The sequence below is a fragment of the Aegilops tauschii genome, chromosome 3 (assembly GCF_002575655.3).
Source record: "Aegilops tauschii subsp. strangulata cultivar AL8/78 chromosome 3, Aet v6.0, whole genome shotgun sequence".
NCBI lineage: Eukaryota > Viridiplantae > Streptophyta > Magnoliopsida > Poales > Poaceae > Aegilops > Aegilops tauschii.
The window spans coordinates 487,523,536-487,532,010 of record NC_053037.3 but is presented as its reverse complement, the minus strand read 5'-3'; positions in this window follow the sequence as shown (position 1 = coordinate 487,532,010).

Sequence of the window (8,475 nt, the reverse complement as noted above, 5' to 3'; positions counted from 1 at the left end):
TCTGCTTTAATTTACAAGCGTCAGTTTTACAAGCGGATTTGGTTGGAAAACGACAATCCAATCACGGCCTAATATCATGAGTTGGTCGGAAGATCATATGGTTTCACGTCTAACCTACCCGACTTGTTGTATAGGCTATGAATGAAACATCAGACGATGAACTTCTTAAGCACGGAAACAACAGAAGAGGATGATCTTCTTAACAAGCAAATCACTGGCATTAGATCGACATGCAAAACAATACAAAGCATTATTCTCAGGAGGCACGGTGAATAGCTCATGATGCCGCATGCCACAACATTCCAAGCTCAACTTTGCAATCAAACACAAGGCCTGGCATTACATAGACAATATTCAGAACAAACTCTTAACACAGGAATATCTCGGTAGAGTAACTATTTACTTCTAAACTGAACACAGGAATAGGAAAAAACAATCGACGCTGCTCACAGCAAGGGCGTCCCACTCAAAAATATCAAATGCATGTCTTCTGGCTAACATCAATGAGCAATTTTTGACAAGGTTTTCCAATTCCAATATATTAAACTAACATCTTCTTGCTAACATCAATGATTAAACTTTGACAAGCTTTTCCCATTCAAAATATGTAATGCCTATGATCGTGGAGTCCTGTCGTAGCTTCTTGTACTTGTTTGGGCACTTTTTGCCCAGGGCACTCCACGTGTTGTTAAATTGCCAATGGTCTCTGCAGACTAGTCATGTCACCGGTGTCTAATAATACTCTGTAAAGCTTCTCGGTCATTCCTTCTGTAATGTAGCGCAAACAGTGACTGCTTCTTTCTGCAAAGTGGAATGACCAACTGGACCCAGTAATGCAGCAGTTTGCCTTGGACACATTGGCTCCTTTTGTGCAGTTCAACTAAAATCGAAGTCGGAATAAAACTGAGCTTTAATTTTGATATCCTTGTAAGCAACAATAGGTATAAGGGAAACAATTACTGAGAAATAACGGTTGATGACTTGTACTCCCAGAAGAAAAGCATCTACTGATCTACTTTATCTTAATGGGAAACAAAGCAGGAGAGTAGCAATTCTCCATCAGTGTGATTCATTCATATTGACTGAGACATTATCTTAACAATGCCTTGTTTCAACATGTATAAAGAACGACAAAGCAGAAAAGTACCATTCCTAAAACAATGCAACTGATTCATTTTAACAGAGACATTATCTTAACATTACCTTGGTTAAACATGTAGAAAGAACTACAAAGCAGGATAGTACCATTCCTAACAAGTGTTGCAGTTTTGAACTAAGATTCAGTAGTTAATTAATTCTGAGAGTGGCATTGCTTAATTTTACCAGCGGCATTAGATTAATGAAAAGCATAAACAGTTCCAGGGGAGAGTGGGCGCAACAATAGTATGTGCTTCCATCTACTTATAAAGGGGGTGATGCAGAGTTTGTTGTAACAAAGCAACAAGCATCATGTCTGGGTTGGTCCCATTTTTGTTCACTACTTAATGGGAAAAGACAGCAATACAATAGCTTCAATTCAACATTTATTTAAAACAGTACCAATACAAGTAGCACAACATCTCAAAGCACACTGCACAATCATGTGGATGAAGGCCTGTACTGACCTTTCATGAGACGGACAAGATAAAATACGAATCTGCCAACACGAATAGGAAATCCAATCTCGTTTTGTGCAGTTGCACTAAAATCAAGCAAAGTGTTTCGCATAGCGAAGCAAAATGTCGCAATAGCAACAAGTTGAATAGATATCCCTGTTTAAACAGAGGCAAAAAAGGAATCAATTACTGGCTAATAAAGGAGGATGAAACATGCGGCCACAAAAATGGTAATCCCGCCAATCCCTAACAAGTGTTGCAGTTTTGAAATAAGATTCAGTAGTTAATTCTGAGAGTGGCATCAATTACTGGCTTATAAAGGGGGTGATGCTGAATTTGTTGTAACAAAGCAACAAGCATCATGTCTGGGTTGGTCCCATGTTTGTTCACTACTTAATGGAAAAGACAGCAATACAATAGCTTCAATTCGACATTTATTTAAAACAGTACCAAAACAAGTAGCACAACATCTCAAAGCACACTGGACATCATGTGGTTGAGACCAAGATTTGAAACAACTCGCCACGAAGACTGGAAACAAATCTCGATCTCCTTTTGTGCAGTTCCACCAAAATTAAGCAAAGTCACCGGTGTGACATTCAAGTTGAACTGCACAAAACACTCTTAAAACATAAGTGTTTCGAGTAGCGAAGCAAAATGTCGCAATAGCAACAAGTTGAATCAATAGCCTGTTTTAAAAGAGGCAAAAAGGAAACAATTACTTGCCGATAAAGGAGGATGAAACAAACGGTGACAGAAAGAAGCATCTAACTTATCTAGGATGGAAAACAAAGTAGGACAGTAGCATTTCTAAAACGGTTGCATTGATTCATATTAACAGAGACATTCTCTTGAAACAACATTCGTTAAAAAATGTAATTTACTTTTAACAGTGGCATTGCTTCAATTTTCCGGCGGATTCTTAGATTAACAACAACAAAATAGCTGTATGGGACATGCCAGCACCATGTGCGTCCACACGTATAAATGGGTGATGGAGAGTATGTAGCCAAGCAGCATATATGCGCTGGTCCCATATTTGTTCTCTTTGAACCTTCTTCCTATGTGAGGGCAGCAAATGTAGTCCTGCACAAACTACCCGACCCCCCAGTTTCTTTCCCTTTTCAACAAAGAGATCGGTTCCTTACAGATGTGTGTACTGGGTTACCCCCTTTTTCCCTTTTCGACCTACAAAGCGGCTGGATAGCCAGTCTATACTACTTTCTGCCCCTCCTTTCCTCATTGAACCACGTCCTAGATTCTTGCTCCAGCCCACGCACCCTTCTTTCCTCTTTGAACCAAGACCTAGATTCAACTACAGATCGAAAAAGATCCACATGCAGCTAGAGCAACGACGGTTTCAAAGAAACTTATACCTTAGGGTCGTTGGGATGTGGCAAGGCGTGCGGCGGGAGGCCGGATCTGCCCACACTACGTACGGCAGCGAGGAAGAAGGGGTCGGTGGCCCACCTGCACAGGCACTGGGTGAAAGAGAACAGCGCAGCCAGCAGTGGATTGCCTCCCTCGCCGAAGGCGACAGAGTGAATGCTGCACCTCCTCCCCTTCCCGGTGCGACGGGATACGGACGCCTCCTTCACCAGCTGTGAGGGGGGACAGAGAGACAAGAGGCCAACGCAGTCTTGTTTAGATCAGGTGAAGAGAGGGTGAGAGACTGTGAATATAGCAAACCCTAGCAAATGAACGCCGAGCCTCCAGCGTGTAACATATATGTAGTGCGGCGAGCGTGTGGAGAGTGCAAACCCTAGCGAACAAGCGCTGAGGCTCCCGCTTATATATATACTACTGTAGTATGGACTGAGCTCCGGTGCCTTCACTGCACCTGCTTTTGGCTGTATGACAGGTGAGCCAGCCACATTTTGGGCCCACCTGTCATAAATCCAAAGGCAGGTGCACTAAGTCAATGAAGCTGCGTCCATATAGTACTCTCGTGTATACGACTAATATATAGTGGAGTGGTTTTCTTATTCTCTCCATAACAATCGTTTTAAATTGTGTAAGTACGAAATGAAACTCTTTATTTAATGTACAGTGAAGAAAACTAGTACTACTTTCGATGAACTAACCATCCACGCCCACGCGTCCTGGTCGCACTTCCTGTCCTTCACGTGTGGTACACTACCCTCCCTTAAGTGAACAACCACACATGCGCCAAATTATTGGAAACGTGTGAGAGTGTGTACAAATAAAGAATTTTAATTTCAATTATCGGAAAGGTTTGAGAGTATTACAAAGTTTGACTTCAGTCAAATTTAATATGTGGAGTAAATAAAAATGGAGGGCTACTACGTCCATCCGGGTTTTTAGTCCACACCATTTTTTAAATCAAAGTTAATAACTGGACAAATAAAATTACAGAGGAGCTGGAGACAAAGTTGTGAGAAGGCTTAGAAATCAATACAAAACTTATGCTCTTAGTACCAACGTCGATCCTTCTTCGAGGTCATGAGCATCGATAGGTCATCGTGGTGATGGATCATCCATTTGTTCCCTTCCCCCAGCTGCGGGATCAGGCCCATCGTTCTATGCTTGTGAAGAGAGCAACCTAAGCAAGCAGGCTTGTAGCTTAGGCTCCTGCTAGTGTATATATAGTGGTTTTCTTTTTCTCTCCATATCAACCATTTTATATTGCGTACGTGTCATTCAAGAGTGAAATGATGGTTGCTTCTTCCGACTAACTTACTGTGTGATTTGACTGCTCCTTAGTGGCCCCTACACGTACTCCCCCTACGTGTATGCAACAGTCACACATGCACATGGACGCAAAAACGCGCGCGACGCCCTAATGCATGCATGTCCGAGCACACGACGGAACACACACAGTCACACTCAAGTGCTCAACCTACACATGCATGCACACACACACTCAGTCAGGGTGAGCTAGTGACCGTATAAACACCGGAAAATATATATATTGAGCGCAATGAGCGTATTATGAAGTCCACTGACCGTATTTTTACAAATATACAGTGACAGACAGTGTATTTATCTCGTTTGAAATTAAGCCATATTAACCGGAGAGGAGGCAGTATGGACTAGCATTACTTTGCTGTGTCCCGTCAACTTGCCGAACAAGGAGAAGGTTGCAGGACGGGAGAAGCTTGCGCGCGGTGGCTCGCAGGACAAGGAGAAACTTTTGACTAATGCAAGCTCTCCCTCGCTCAGGCGGTGGACGTGCAACAGTTAATTCGGTGTCAGATTGCCAGAAGCATACACTATACTACTAATGCTATTATTGTTCGACTTCCCGAATAGGCAAACAACCAAGCGCAAAGATTACTAGTACTACTACTATAGTCTATAAAGGTACGTACTATACTAGTACTAGGAACCGGATGGAGGAGCGTCTGCACTCTTATTATAATTTTAAAATGTGATAAAGCAATCTTCAACACATTTGGTTCTCTTCGAGGGTTCTCGCATGTGATAATGGAAGTTGATTGCATGGAACACTCGCCACAATTCTCGCTTAAGTCTGGCTCATATCCTGTTACAAATAGTAGCGCTCGGTAATATTTCCTCTTTTTTTGTTATTCAGCATGTAAACAGGTCACCAAACCTTGCGGCGCATCTTCGTGCGAACCGTGCTTACTGCACTTTGAATGTGGCCGAGAGCTGGCTTGATGAAACACCTCGCTTCCTACTTCTTTTTTTGCGGGGTACCTCGCTTCCTAGTGACCAGTGTCTTGGATGATCGTCCTAAGAATGCTTATATATGAATAAAGCTCTCTCATTTACCCACAAAAAGATTAAGCCATATTAACCGGAAAGGAGGGAGTATGGACTAGCACTACTTTTTGGTGTGTCCCGTCAACTCGCAGAACGAGGAGAAGCTTGCAGGACAAGGTGAAGCTCGCTTACGCCTTTTGACTAATGCAACCTACCCTCGGTGGACATGCATCAGTCCATTTGGTGTCAGATTGTCAGAGGCATACACTGTAGTACCCGACATGCGGAGTACCATCATTGTTCGACTTCATGAAGAGGCGAAGAGCCAAGCGCAGTAGTACGAGTAGTACTACTACTAGAACCACATGGTGGAGCGTCTGTACTCTTATTTTTTTATCTCTGATAAAGTACACGTTTATTCCGAAGAAGGGCGGAAAACGGCTGCCCAACATGTAATGAATGATATCGATCAACCAACCATGCTCGAATATATCTTGGCCTCAGTGCGAGCCCGTCTGTTTGTTCTCGCTCCTCGTCTCTCTCAAGGAACGACGGGTTGGCTCTTTGCCGTCAATTGAGATCGGTTTGCTCACACTCCTGTCCCACATGTCAGTGATATGCCAAGAGGAGGTGCGTTGACCGACTGGCCATACGCGTACTTGGTTTTGCACCTTCATACTACTCCTCCCTCCGTCACAGTTTACAGGGCGCGCTTCATTATGATGCATTTCTCTCAATGCATTTCCACCACCAGAGAGACTTTAGACGCGTTTGGTTTAATGCTCAATTAATTAGGGCATGGTAACCGCAATCAAGTCCACAATTTTCTCTCCATGTACTGTACTACTACGGAGTGGAGTAAGTGCATGCATGTGTGTACCCGGGGTGGAAGCACTGCATGCATGTGTGTACGCATTATTCCCACTAGTAATAGACGCCGTGCTATAACTACCAATGCTATTTTTCGGGCCGATCGCTAGTCGCCTTGGTCCCACAGATTTTTTTCTTTTTTTGAAGCGCGCTATATAAACAGTGACGGATGGAGTAGTATGAGCGGATTCAAAGAAGAGCGTATTGATGGTTGCTTCTTCAGAGCAACTTATAGTGGGAAAGGTGGTGCTTATGATTTGACTGCTCATTACTCACTATTAATGCGGCGCAACGACCGGGCTGAGTCTCCCATGCGGTTGTGCACTACCCCCTCGGTTCTTAAATATACTCCGGAGTATTTGTCTTTCTAGAGATTTCAATGAGTGACTACTCAAATATTTGTCTTTTTAGAGATTTCAAATGGACTGGCACATACGGATGTATATAGACATATTTTAGAGTGTAGATTCACTCATTTTGCTCCGTATGTAGTCACTTGTTGAAATCTCTAGAAAGACGAATAGAATATTTAGGAACGGAGGGAGTACACATACGAAGCAAAATGAGTGAATCTACACTCCAGAATATGCCCGTTTGAAATTTGTAAAAAGACAAATATTTAGGAACGAAGGAGTATAATTTTGTGCATGGCACATGGACCCGGATGATGGAGAGGCTTCTGGCAATGCTATCAAGCTTCCATCATTTGTTTACATAATTGACGTACTATACAAATAATTTTCCAGCGACATGAAATTGTACAATGGTGTGAGCTTTCAGCTTTTGTTTCGCGTGTCTTGCCATCAATGCTCTTTCGGAAACAATAAAAAACTAACTTCCTTGCTAATGCATGTCAATTATTAGCATATCAGAGCTAATAACTACATCACAACTGAAGACAAAGTTGTGAGAAGGTGTTAAATTAAAATTGATCCATGCTTTCATTGGCAGCAACATCCCCCCAGCTCTGTCTAAATCAACAAGGCATGTTGGGAAAAAAGTAGCTGTCTGGAGCATGCAACATTCCGATCATTTTGTGCAGTTCCACTAAAATAGAGCTGAGCGTCCCTGTTCCAAAGATATTAAGTGTGATTACGATAATAGAGGACTGCTGATGAAACAATAAACACACAAATAGAAGCCGGTCACCTTTGTAGTCTCTCTTAAGACTAACTAGTTGGAGAAGATTAGGCTCGGAGTTGGATGAGGAGGATAGAGCAAAACCAATCTCCATTTGTGCAGTCGCACTGAAATGTAGAGACGTTGCCCGTGTGACATTTTAATACAACTGCACAAAACACTCTTAAGAAAAAAGTGATTTGTGCAGTTCACCAAAAGGTCGCAATAGCAACGAGTAGAAAGGAAACAATTACTGGCCAATAACAGTTGATGACACATGCGACGACAAAAAAGAAGCATATTCCTTGTCCTAAGGGAAGATAACAACACGGTTGTGTTTGTCTAAAACGGTGTGAGGACGAGAATGCAATATGGAAAGTACGCCGGACGAGCTACGTTTTGGGCAAAGAACTATGGAAGATCCACATGCAGCGACGTGGGAAGACGGGCAGTGGAGCAAGGCCAGAGGGGATACGTGGAGGTCGTCGGGATGTAACTAGGTGAGCGGCGGCGGGCGGAATCTGCGAGCAGGTGGCGTAGGCCCTACCACGCCGGAGCTTGGTCAGAGAGAACGGCGTGTACCGCAGATCGGGACGTGCTGCCTCGGCGCCGTCAAACGGAGAAACGATGCACTTCCTCCTTTTCCCCTCGCGCACGGGATGCGGCCGGATCAGTGACCAACGGTGAGAGAGAGAGAGGCCACCACAGCCTTGTGTGACATACTCTGAAGATCGACAAACCAGGCAGGCAGGCTCCATTGTATATAGTGAGCGGACTACCTTTTTCTCCACAAAAATTGTTTTATATTCTGTGTACGTGCCATTGAGCGCTATAACTTTATTTAAAAAAATAACGCGGCAATGCGTCAAGTCGAACTTTGTTTCGTGCACGCGTGGTACACGACCTCCCTAGGTAAACAACCACTACAGGCGTTCAAATTAGCACGTGGGCTACCATTTCATAAAGAAATGAGCTCCATCGTGTACCCGCGCGGGTGTGGCTAGGCACGAAGCGTGAGTATGTGCACGGTGCACCTATTCTCTTCTTGTATACGTACACCACCTACGTGGGGTTGTGTGAGAGAGATACAAACCTAGAGAGATATAGTGTGTGGGTTCTTGAGAGTTTTTTTAGGGGGGGGGGGTCAATCAAAAAATGTAACATATGCAATGTGTGTGAAATAGAGTCCTGGATATAACATATA